Raw genomic sequence first — 13,131 nt, 5'->3', positions numbered from 1 at the left:
TAATAAATATGCTGGGAGAATATTTATTACCACACTGCATAAAACATAATTGTTTCCATTTTTATACTTCCTATAGGATGTTTCTCAGGGATCTACTAATAAAAATAAAGAAAAGTATTAAACGACATTTTCCAAACATTTGAAAAGAAAATTATTTTCAGTTCAAAGGAAAACGAGGAAAAAATTTCAATTTCCGATTTGATAATATAACTTTTACGAAATGTTTCGATTTTCGGGCAAACCTAATAAAGAAACTGAAAATGAGAGATTGCAACATAAAGTTGCTTTGGATGGAATATTATTTACATTGCCGAGGCTTTTCAAGATCTTGTTGGGTCCTAAAGCATCACGAGCGTAGCGACAGTACAAACGTCATACAAGTAAAAACTTCAGCCTAGTACAAAGGTCGGATTAAGAATACATTTTTTTTTATTTGAAGATTTTCAAAAAGTTATTTCTTTTTATCGAATGATCTAATTAAAATCTACCTTAAGGAACTGAGTTATTGCCTCTAACTCAAATATTCTCATCCCTTTATCAATGCAACCTGATGGTATTAACCTATGAATCTTTCAAACTATTTGTTCTTATAGATTTCTTAAGTTAAAATATCAAAGGTCTATGATATCGGGTTGCAAAGATAAAGGCATTAAAACCTTTGAGTTTGTGACAAAAACTCAACTTATTTTTGGTTTGTGTTTATACAGTGCTTCCTTCAAAGGATAAGACTTGATTCTGTTATCTTTGATTTTTATCACAATGAGTGAGTAATATTTAATTGATCTCCCAGAACCATGGTCTTTTTTCAACCTAAGCTATAGTCCAACGTCGTTCCTCATAAATGAACCCGTCCGACGTGTTTGTACTTGTCCTTCGTTTGCACCAGTCCGACGTTTGTCCTATAAGTCCGACGTTCGTACCAGTCCGACGTTTGTCCTATTAGTCCGACGCTTGTACCAGTCAAACGTTTATACCATCCGACGTTTGTAAGTCCGACTTTTTTTACTGTACTTTTGAACATCAAAGTTATGGAAATTAGAAAAAAAGCTAAATACAGCGTGTATAAAAAACACCTTAGTGCGTTAGCTATAGCCCCAATACTAACAATTTTCGACATTTTTTCTGACAACAATTTCTGATCAAATAGATAGGAGTAAACTATAGAATTCCCAAGATGCAAAATTAATTTTTTCCTAAAAAATTTGAAATAAATAAAGACTACAACTACGGTTTTTTAGATACCCTGTTTTTTTAACTATGCATGTTTAAATCCAATTATAAAGCTAAAATACCAAAAATAGGAGAACAAGATGATTTAGTTGTGTTTTATTTCAAGGGTCAACTACTACCAAAACTTTTGTAGTTTGCAACACATTATAATATAAATCCTTTAGCAAATGTAGATGTATATAAATTACGTATCTGATTATGTAAATTATGTTCGTTGGTTCTAAAGCTAAAATCCGCAATTCACTTTTAAAGAGAGACTTGAATTTAAAAAAAAACATTTAGATAGAAAAAGAAAAATATATCATTCATCATTGATCAGACGAAGGTATTGTTGTGAATTGGATTTCTGGGAGGGAATTGGTTGAGGAGGAGAGGTGAATTACGAAGAAATTAAAGAAATCTGGTTTTCTGTTTATCTTCAAACTGAGATGTTATTGGATTCAGGAGAGCAGCGTCTCGGCCAATTTTATTTTCATTTTAAAGAAATGTTCAAGAAGCTAACTTAACCGACCAGAATTATGCAGGGTGACCTATGAAACATGACAGTTGAAAGAAGACTTTTTGGTCGTCTTTAATCTTGGAAATAGTTTGCGGCATTTATTCTTCAATCTTCTTCTACATGCATGTATCTTGAAACAATGATAAAGAATACCTCTAATCCTAGCCCTTCCAAAACGTGGTCTGCCTTTAATGAGCTTTCAATACTACTCAAGATTCGTTCTTCATATCTGCCGCTATTTCAAAAAACTAAAAAAGAAGACCACATTTTGGAAATGGCAGGGAATTTTTCCATCGTCAATTCAAGAATGTTACCTGAAACATTAGGTTGACGACTGAATTATTATTGTTAAATTAAAGACGATATTCAAGTCGTTTCTTAACTGTCCTTTTTTTGTGTGGCACCCTGTATCTAAACTGGCGTATAGCTAGCTCTTCAAGTTTTAAGGTTATTGAATCTAATCAAATACATTATGTTATGACCATTTATAGAAATTTTTTAAAACGTACAAAGAAACTTTGACGTTCATACAAAAGTTAAAATAAAAGAAGATAGTAAAGTTTTTCAATTCAATAACATTTATCAAGTTCCAAACTTATAAAGAGGTTTCAAAGACTCTAAACTTATGACATTTTGATCAAGAACATACTGTTAAAGTAAAATATCTTTGAAAAGTTGAAACTCAAAGGGAGTGTTCTCGGAAATGATAGGAGGTATATGCATACGGCGAAAAATAAGCGCTTTTGATCGCTGCTAATCTTACTTATATCTGTTGCTTCTTAAAGAGAAAATTGTTAACCCTATCTCTGCTGGGGTAGTTGAAAACCAGGATTTGCTCTGGGGGGGTCAATTTGACCCCCCCCCCCCCTCTAAATCCCATGTTTGATGTCCAAATATGACAAATGATGCATCATTGGAAAGCACTTGTGCTCTACTTTTAGAATCTGCCAAAAAATTGCAAACTTGCAAAAATTGAATTTTTATCGCAAAATCCAGTTATATAGTAAAAATTTGTCCAAAAAATGAAAAATTATACATTTTTAAAAATCCCTTGACCATGCCATTTCAAACATGCAAAAAATTTTGCAAAATTTTAAATATTTTTAGTCAAGAAAAACTAAAAATGTGCATATTTCCTTTGACAGGTTGTTTGCAAAAAATTTGCAATTTTTTTCTCGCAAAACTTGTGCAATTCGTTTTCCTATGTCAAAGGCTTTCCAAAAAGCTAAATTTTATCAAAATCTGACAAGCGGAAGTGGGTCAAAACAAAGATTTAGTTTGTTACAGGTTACAGCAGTCTTTCAGGCAGTGTGCCTGAGGACTCAGGCAGTTAGTATTAAAGCCCGGTTTTAGGCCTAAAGGGAGGGCTTTGGGTATGTAGGAAAAGTCAGAAAATTTCAACAGCCTCAGACAAATACTTTTTGAGTTATGTAAAAAAAACTACAGGGGGGGGGGTCAAATTGATTCCCCCCCCAGCACGGCAGGAATAGGGTTAACATAAAATAGTAAAGTAAACATATTTAAACCCTACTCAGGCTGACGTCTTCTGTACTCAAGATTTCCACTATTTCATCATTTTTGACACCCCTAGGACTGTACATTCAAATAGATTATCAAGTACAATAGGTGGAAACAAAGAAATGAACCAATCATACACGACGTCATAAGTGTCAAATATGACAACAAAAACGAAATTTTTTCACATTATGTTGACATGTTTTTCAAGATTAGATAAAAAAGTGTAAAACAGAAAATAAAGAATACATTTAATTGCACTTATTTTACTGTAAGATAAGCACTTTATTCTAAAACTATCACTATTATTAACAATTTTGTCGGGCACAAAACTGAATTGACAACTGTGACGTCAGAATACAGCTGTACTGAGAGTGTACAAATTCTACTTTGCCATCTATTGTACTTGATAATCTGTTTGCTACATTAATAATCTTGTTAAAATCTTCTCCCATTCCAATATCCATGTCTCCGGTTCAAATTCCCTTTCTGTCTAAGATTGTGAAGATTAGAGACCACTAAGAACTGCTCTTGAACAAGATATCTTACGATATTAAACAAACAACTTCTAATTCCAAACCAAAGATATTATAATTCACTAGAAGAGACAGTTCATGTTTATCTATTCGCCATGTTTGAAACCCTGATAATCCAGTATTGATGAAGGGTTTGAGAGGATCGGTTCAGGAAGAATACGTCCGCCAGCCATGGCGGAGGAATCCCTGCAAAGACTCATCTCTTCACTGTAAATATAGTCTTGTGTGCAATGTTGTGTAATTATTCCACTCAGTTTAGGCTACTTACTTATTTCAACTTTAGTACATATTTATCTCCCTGGAAAAGACAGTAAATGTTAATGAAATTTGTTCTGTAGCCGTTATCGGTTGTTGAAAATTTCCCGTTAACGCGTTAAAAATATTTAGATCGTTAAGTAACGGTAACTTTAAAATAACGGAAAATATTGTTAACGACACTCGATCATGTAAATCTAATTGTTAAAGTATTGTTTTACTCTTATTAGCAGGGCTCCATGAATTTTTCTGCTACTTTAAACATTTCTTCTAAAATAATAGTTTGCAAACATCAAATGTTAAAGAGACATGAAGTAAAAGTAATAATAAAAAAATAATAAAGTAAATTGAAAAACAAACATTAAATACAAAATTCAGACTGAAATTTGATTAAATGTTGGTTAATCGTATTTTAAGAAATAAAAAAATATTTAAAAGTTATAAAAAACAATTTAATTTCTGAATAGTGGTATTAAATCTACAGTGTAGGATCAAGAGAGGATAATCTAGATTATCGTTTAAAATGCTTCCACTATTTTATTCTTCAGAATTTAACTGGATATTTTACATAACTAAATATATTAAATAGCAATACAAAGACTATTGTTAAAACAAATTCGAAATATAAGGAAGACGATTGTTCCGACTCAAATGCCGATGTTAATTCCCTGGATGTGTGTGTACACTGAATACACAGAATCCTTTTCCGCCATACAACACACCCCACATGTCAAATCTCCGCTCAACCTAGCTCCCGCTTCACCAGTCAGTCAGCGGAAAACACTCACGAGATTCACAACTCCGTCTCAACCCTGGCTCCTTTGTGATGATGATTCAGATACGGAACCAACAACAGAAGACACTGCTTACACCTAGCTCCGCGCTCCACAAAGTTCCAGAGATCCGGGCGGAACCAGACTTCCTTCCATTATCCTGTATACAGGATAAGTCCGCAATCTCTCCCTCCCACAGGAGAAGGTAACAATAGTTCGCTCCGCAGGAGAAGGTAACAATAGTTCGCTCCGCAGGAGAAGGTAACAATAGTTCGCTCCGCAATGTTCCAGAGATCCGNGGGGGGGGGGGGAGGTGGGGATGTATGACGCCCCCCTCTATTTTTTTCCCCTATCACTATCGCTTTTGACACTATTACCGAGAAACTTTTTGACTTTTTGTGAATTGAAATTTAAAAGATTGTTTGTAAGAACATTTTTTTAATGGGCAGGGTAGGTACAAAACAGAGAAAAGTGCACACCTTTTTTTCTGACAAAAGCTACAGATCTAAAACTATATTTTGAAAAGTCCCCTTAAAATGGATAAAGAATCACGTGTCTAAAAGGAAAAATAACATTTTTTACCAATTTTTTGGGGTATTTTTTCCAACCCTACCAAGCACCCAAACTACTAAAGTTATCTGTCTAATTTTTGTTTTCTTTGAGCTGGCCTTGAAAAATTGTGCTATGAACAATTCCTGACCTTTACTTTTTTACTCTTTCTTCAAAGAATCCAGAATTAAAAACTATAACTTAAAGGGAGTGTTCGCAAAAAATGAAAGGTGGTATAAGCATACGGCGAAAAATAAGTTCATATGGTCGTTACAAATCTTACTTCTATCTTTTGCGTCTATAAGAAAAAATTGTCAAAAGCAACTTATGCTCAATAACGTAGCATCCACCCTAATTGAGAAAGTTGCAATCCACGACTTGGATCGTAAAAAAATAATTTTATTTTGTAACAAATTTTGCAGATATCACAACCTATAGTCATCGATTATCTTTCGCCACATTTGTATATAGTTTATATTTTATAATATTTTAAATAAATTTTTATATTTTATTTTTGAGAAAAGGTATTTAACGGATTCCGAAAAATGTGAGTGGTACGCGGCATTCTTAGATAGTTGCGCAAGCGACAAGAGAAATAAAATGATTAAATTCGGTATGAGACGTCTTTATCAATTTTCTCCTTATAGACGCAACAGATAGAAGTAAGATTAGTAGCGATCAAAAGCGAACACTCCCTTTAAAAAACTGATTTGGACGTTCTGAAATCTGTTATTATACTAGCTTTAGAACAAGTTCACGACCCACTTACCATTTCAGTGGTTCTCCCGAGTTCCCAAATCAAAATTTGAAGCAAATCGGTCGAGGGTTTCATGAGTTATGATCAGACATACGAACAACCTGACAAAGATCACTGCTTAATTTTTAAAGATAATTCTTATTCTGTTTCCGTTAACATGGAGTGTATTTAAAAAAGACAAACAAATTTTAATCTAAAAGTTTTAATTCAAATTTTATCAATCATAATAAACAGATTTAAAAGTGTTTGCCTCTAATACTAAAACCTAAACTCTAATACTAAAACCTAAACTCTAATATTAAAACCTAAACTCTAATACTAAAACCTAAACTCTAATACTAAAACCTAAACTCTAATATTAAAACCTAAACTCTAATATTAAAAAAAAACATTCTAATGGTAGCCTGGGAAAAGGAAACAGTAAATTTTGACTAAGAAACTGCATTTTACCAAACAAAGTTTTGTTTTTATTCCAGCCAAGTTTTCTTAAAACAATATTGTTTTTATAACATTTTCAAAATGAATACTTTCAAAGACAAACAATGCCTAAACAGTTCATATTCAAAAAGTAAATATCAAACATGAAACGCTAGGTACTTCATACCTTGGATTATATTTGTCACAGAGTAATCATTGAAAGTAATTCATTTTTTAAAAGCTCTTATTTTTAGAATTAAAAAAACATATTTTGAAATATTCATCTAGTTTGCAAAAAAATTATTTTTGCATAGAAAATTATGCATCAGCAAAAAGGTGAAAAATCCCGGCTTTGCATTATTTTGGAATAATTGAAAACGTATAATATTTATGAGTTATGTAAAAAGCTTTGACCCCTGAAAATATATCATCCAATGACGTGGATTTATCAGTTCGGTTCTTATCCCATCAAGCTGTGACTTTAATACATATATGAGCTTAAAGAGCTTTATTATATAGAGGATGAATTCACCAGTACAAGTATCAAGAACTAGATTTAGAACAATGTTTATTTTTGAAGAGTGAATCTTCAATGTTGCGAAGAAATAGTTTACTGTGTACTTATCGGATTGTTTGGAGAATCATAGGAAATGTTTCCACTCCATTTATTTTTGATATTTCACCATTTTGCAGGACTTTCTCTCCACTATCATGTAAGGAACTGTCAATATATTGTAAAGTTAAAAAGGTTGATTAGGTCCGATTTACAACGGTGCCCTGTAGAGTGTAGATCTTCATCTTAGCGACAAAAATAATGCTGTCGTCGTTTTTAAATCTGGAAAAGTGTTAAATTCTGCCTATTTTCTTCTAAGTCTCCTTCATAAATAAAGACGCTTTTATAGAAAAACGCAGTTGGGAAATTGTCACTTTTCAGATAATAAAGAATTCAGTAAAAATCAATCAGTTAGACTAAAATATTTAAAATACTTCAAGCTAGAAAAAAGTAGAAGATCAAATTTATGCGACATTACTGACACGACTCTGTGACCTCGTAGCTCACCCCGGAATTTGAAATCATTCATATTTTGTTCTTTAATTCAACAAATCTTTCAACTTATATGGATTTTTTTTTTTATACTTTTCATTCAAAACGTATATGCCGGCAAAAAAGTACATAAAAAATAAGGCTATAAAGAATTATGTTTAATGGGTCAAATTGGAATCAAAAGTCACATCTTTCTGGCATACTGTCAGAACCGTTAAATCCACGTGAGCTCCTTTTATAGGTTGGATTTTACGCACACAAGGAGGAAAAAAGAAATGTATTTGGTTTCAAACTTCCACATCAGAAATTCAAAACATTTTAATTATTCTCAATAGTTCTACACAGTCACAGATTAAAAACATAAAAGAATTGAATCTTAAGTTCAATTTACTTTAGTTTGACGTAGAAAATTTCAAGAGTGGGTTTTCTAGAGAAATATATTTCTTCTACAGCTTCTACACCTCTACTCACGATAGGGAGGAGCAAATCATGTTTTATTATTTTATACTTTTTCTCAATTCTTATTTTTTGTTACTCAATACATCAATTGTTAATAAGATTATGCATATGCAGCCATAATTATAAAAGTATATTTTTGAATATCATCCATTCGGATATTAATTCAAATTTGAAATATTCTTTCAGAGGGTGTATTAATAATTTACCACCTATTTAATCCACTATCTAAATACCAATAAGAAATATATCTACCAAGGATTTGATGAGATACCGTTGTCTCATGGTAAATGTCACTTTTTCAAAATATCTTAAGATTATGCCTACGCAGATTTTAAAAAACTCGAAATTTATTAAAACAGGTTTTTCAAAATGTTTTATTCTTAAAATGTGATAAAAAATTCTATGAATTCTTTGATCACAAAAGTAAAGGTGATATGTAAATCTTTCAAACATTGGAAATGGATTTCTAAAAAAGTGTGTTATGAAAAATGATTTTATCCTTATCCCTAGTACGTTATATACTTTATGGTGCAGACTCCCCCCTGTTGAGTTCCCTATCATTAACCCAGAATACCCAGCTGGGGGGGGGGGGGTATTCCCCTTGCTTTGCCGAGGGGGGGGGATTTCTTCGCACCCCTTTTGACAAAGAGGTAGGGGGCTTCCAAATCATAATGTCAACCTTGAGAGGTTTTTATATTTTGTTTAAATTGTACAATTTTGAGTAAATGATATGGTAAACCATATCAAGACGTTGCAATGCTTTAATAGATGTTTGGCTATGGAACTATTTAAAGGAACAAAATGGTGTAGATTCCTCAGATATGCTTGCTCCATTTCGAAACTTTATTTTTCAGCGAAAATAAGCCGTACATACTACATGGTTCCTTACAAGCAACAAGCCATTTTTTGTACACAACAAAACAAACCATTTGTTTCAGCTTAATCTCAAAACGAAAGAAATGGGTCGTTAGAACACAATGAACGATGAAATTGAAAAAAAGTACCAAAAACACCCAATTTTTTAAAAATAATTTGATTGGTTAAAATTTTTAATTTCCTATTAAACTTTTGAATATAATTAAAAATATTATCCGATTAAAGATGTCTAGGTTTTCATTTAGTTTGCTTAATATTTTTAAAACATGTTGTTTAATACTTTCCATAAAAATGGTATTGTGTAGTATAAACTATAGTGTACTGTGCATACACTGTAAATTTTATTTTATTTTCCACTTATAGTCAAGACTACAGCAGAGGGGTATAAAATATTTTGATTGTTTAATATTGACAAATGTTTGCATCAAATAAAACATGTTAAAGAGAATTGATATTTAATTAAATAGTTATATAGAACTGTTCAAATATCTTTAGAATAAAACAAGACATTCGTATATATGTTCTCTGTGGACGCGGCTAGACGGCTGGAACGAATGGGCAGAAATTTTGTGTGGACCCTCATGGGTGACAAAGGCTAAAAAAATCGATTTTTTTCTTCAATATTTTTTTTTTCACGGGCAACGCCGAGCCCTTCAGCTTGTATATAGATTAATATCACTACTAATAAAACAATAGATGTTGTCAAGATTTAGAGGTTTTTCGTTCACAATAACCCTGAGGCAGATTTTTAACACATTTTTGTTAAATTGAGGTTTCTGAAAAATGCTATGTTTGTTTGTTTGAAGAGAGGAATGGAATTACGAATGTATGCAGCAAATGAGTACAATTCTTTCACTTAAAACTTTGAATTATAAAATGCTTCTATTATTTTATTTTTCGCTTCACGCATTTTTTCGTCCAATTATTTAAGCTCTGAAATAAGAAATTAATATTTTTCTTTGTTTTATCAAAAATTCAGTTGTCTCTCTTTCTATTGACAATAAAGAAAATATATTTTTCATACAAAACCGGCAATAAACAAAGCTTTAGTAGGACTGTTGGGAAACGGGCATTGCTATCCTTGCTTGAAGAGTCACTTGGAAGTATGCATTCAGAGTCCGAATTTAATGAATTTAAGCCGCGTCTCAAATCCTCCCAAAACCGGTTTCAATTGAGCTCCGACTTAAATATTTGAGTCGCGTTTCAAATTTAAGCCGCGGCTCAAGTTCTTCAAAATGGTAATTTTAGGCAAATAAAAGATGTTGGGAAATATGAAGAAAAAAATACATTTTTTTAGTTTGAAAAATTGTTTAGGCCAAAAAATCTTTTGTTGCTAACTTCAACTTTTAGAATAAGAAAATGTGACTTAGAACGGTATTTAAACAGGAGGTTGCAACATACATTATAAAATAAGAGATTGCAACAAACATTATAAAATAGGAGATTGCCACAAGTTTACATTTTGTTCTAATAAATTTAGAATTCATGCCCTAATATAGGTTTATATTCGGTGCTTTAAAGATAGTAAAATAAACAGGTTTACAATTCAACTCTGATTTTCATTATATATGCTAATCTTTCTCAACTAAGCAAATTATTCTGTGATTTGAATTTTCCCTGGCACTGGGAGCCTTTAATCAGACCAGTAACCAACCAGAGATGGAATTTAAAGAATTTGAGCCGCGGTTTAAATCTGCCACTGAGCTCTTTTACCCAGAAAATGTGAAAATTTATCAAAATAATAAAAAGTTTTTTCGAAAAAAAGATTGCTTTTAAATTTCCCAATTTTAAAAATCAAATTTTTGGTGCACCGGATTTTGGCTGATCGATACAATTGCTTTACTGGTTATTTATAGCCTTAATTTTTATGCGAGAGTTTAGCATGTTATAACGTAATTTAAATAAACCTTTAGCATATAACAGATTTGAAATTCGAAAAATTCATTAAAACCATAATGTTCATAAAAGAGAGAAAATATGCTTCACTAGAAATTCAAGGCGCTTCGCGCCCATCTTCTATTTAAATTGTGAATATGTTCTTTTTGTTTACATTTCAAAACTAAGATAAAAAAATTTTGCGGATTTTTAAAAAAAATTCGCGCATTTTCAAAAATTTAAATTTTTTTACAAAATTAAAAACCTTTAAAACACAAATTTTTAAAATTTCAATCATTCATAAACCTTCCCTGGGGTCCCTAGATGTCCCACAAAAAATTTGGGCCCGATCGGTTCAGCCGTTTTGACGTTTATTGGATACAAACAGACAGACACACAAACAGACAAACAGACAAGCGAAATTTACATATAGAAGCTTATCATATATGCAAGTACCTGGAAATGTCTGAATCACAGCAGTGTACGCTCAAAACCTTTATCTTATCAGTTATGGAAGATATTTTCGTTTCTTTAGGGTTTAAATTGTTTAATTTTGGAGATTCCTCACAAGTGTTCCTGTATTAGATAAATGCGCAGGTCACGTTTGAAATGAAAGTCACAGTCGAAAATGATCAGTTTTCCAAATTTTAAAGATTATAAAATCTAGTTCATGCTAAATCAGATAAATCTTTTAATGATACTTGTGCATTGAGGGTCACTTGGAATAACGCTCACTGTCCCTTTAAAGGTTGCAATTTACCTATTCTTGTGTTTGGGGGATGACTGGTTAAGAATGTTGAATATGCTAAAAATCCGATATTGGTGTAACCTGAAGAATTTATAAAGGCACGAATATATAGAATTTCATCACGCCCTCCTAAACTAAATTCCACGTAAAATTGAAATAACTCTTTTTATTCCGCAGCTATGGAGAAGAACAAATAGATTTAGAATTTGCTAATATGTAACCGAATTAATTTGCTTCTTTCATACTTGAGCATAATCCTAACTAGCGGAACATACTACGTCACAAAGTCAAAATTTTACATTCTCTTTCTGTTCCGTTCCAGTGTGCTGAACTTAAAACATTTCAAACCTATTCGTGCTCTTAGGGCAGGACAATTTACTTCCTCAATTATTCTACACTTGTAATCTTATCTATAAGTGTTACTTACGGGCAGCTGTAGTACATTTGAATTACCGAGCTGGGTCAACCTTTCCGGTCATAGTTTGTTCTGTTCCTAGCTCTATGGACAGGATTAGCCGGTGCGACAAGGTTAAAGCGGTCAGACGTTATACTTTATATTGGTTGAATTTACTTTTACTGAAGAGGCAGAGGTGCGTGCAGGGTGATTTACTTCTTCAATAATTAAACACTGGTAATGTAATCTTATTTTAAAAGTTTTTCTATTTATTCAATCTCCAATTGTCCATATTTATATATAAAGAACCTGTCAAATCATTCGTTGGGATGTTTAGAAAGATGAAAATTTCCCTGTATGATAATTGAAGGACTGCAGTATGGATTTGGTGAACTATATTGGCGTAAAAAGCCTAGGGGTGTCAGAAATGATTTTTTTTGCATATTTTTAAAAACTTCTATAAAACTTTTTAAGTTTAATTTTTAATAAAACTTTTTGTTCTGGATGATTGCAAATATCTATCTAAAACTTTCTTAAACCGGCATATTTTTTCTATATTCATTTAGTTAAAAGTTTGAGTCAAAATAGGTATTAATAAATAGTGCTTTATATCGAGTAGATATCCTCAAACATACCGATGTAAAACCTTTCAGAAAGTAGGAAAGATTCTGCAAAAAAGTTGCCAAACCAAACAGAATTTTTATTTTGAACAAAAATATTTAGAACTTAAAGAAGCTTTTCGGGGTTGCACTTTATTTTAGTTTTGCATTATTTTCATTTGTGTATAACAGTATAAAACTCATTCTGTTGATGGTTTAAAACTAAACAGCTGATGATTCATTGGAGGGAGGAATGGCAAAAACACCAATTTGTAATTCCCAAATCTTTTTATGGAAAGTGATGGAAACAGGGTATACAGAGTGCTTCAGGGTACAGGGTACTACAATGTACTGCAAAGTACTGGGCTTTACTGGGGTATACTGGGGGGAGGGGATACAGAAACCAAACAGAATTTTTTATTTTTAATAAAAATATATAAGTAGAGTCAGAAGCACTTCTAAGGATGTTTTCTTTATAGTTTTGCACTATTTTCATGGACAAAAAAGCTAGTTTAATACTAATCAGCTGATCACTTAATGGAGGGAAGGATGGCAACAACGCCAATTTGTAATCCCCATATCTGCAGGGTACTGTTGGGTACTG

This window comes from Eurytemora carolleeae, unplaced genomic scaffold (genome assembly GCF_000591075.1).
Source record: "Eurytemora carolleeae unplaced genomic scaffold, Eaff_2.0 scaffold881, whole genome shotgun sequence".
Classification (NCBI taxonomy): Eukaryota; Metazoa; Arthropoda; class Copepoda; order Calanoida; family Temoridae; genus Eurytemora; species Eurytemora carolleeae.
This window is presented reverse-complemented; position numbering follows the sequence as displayed.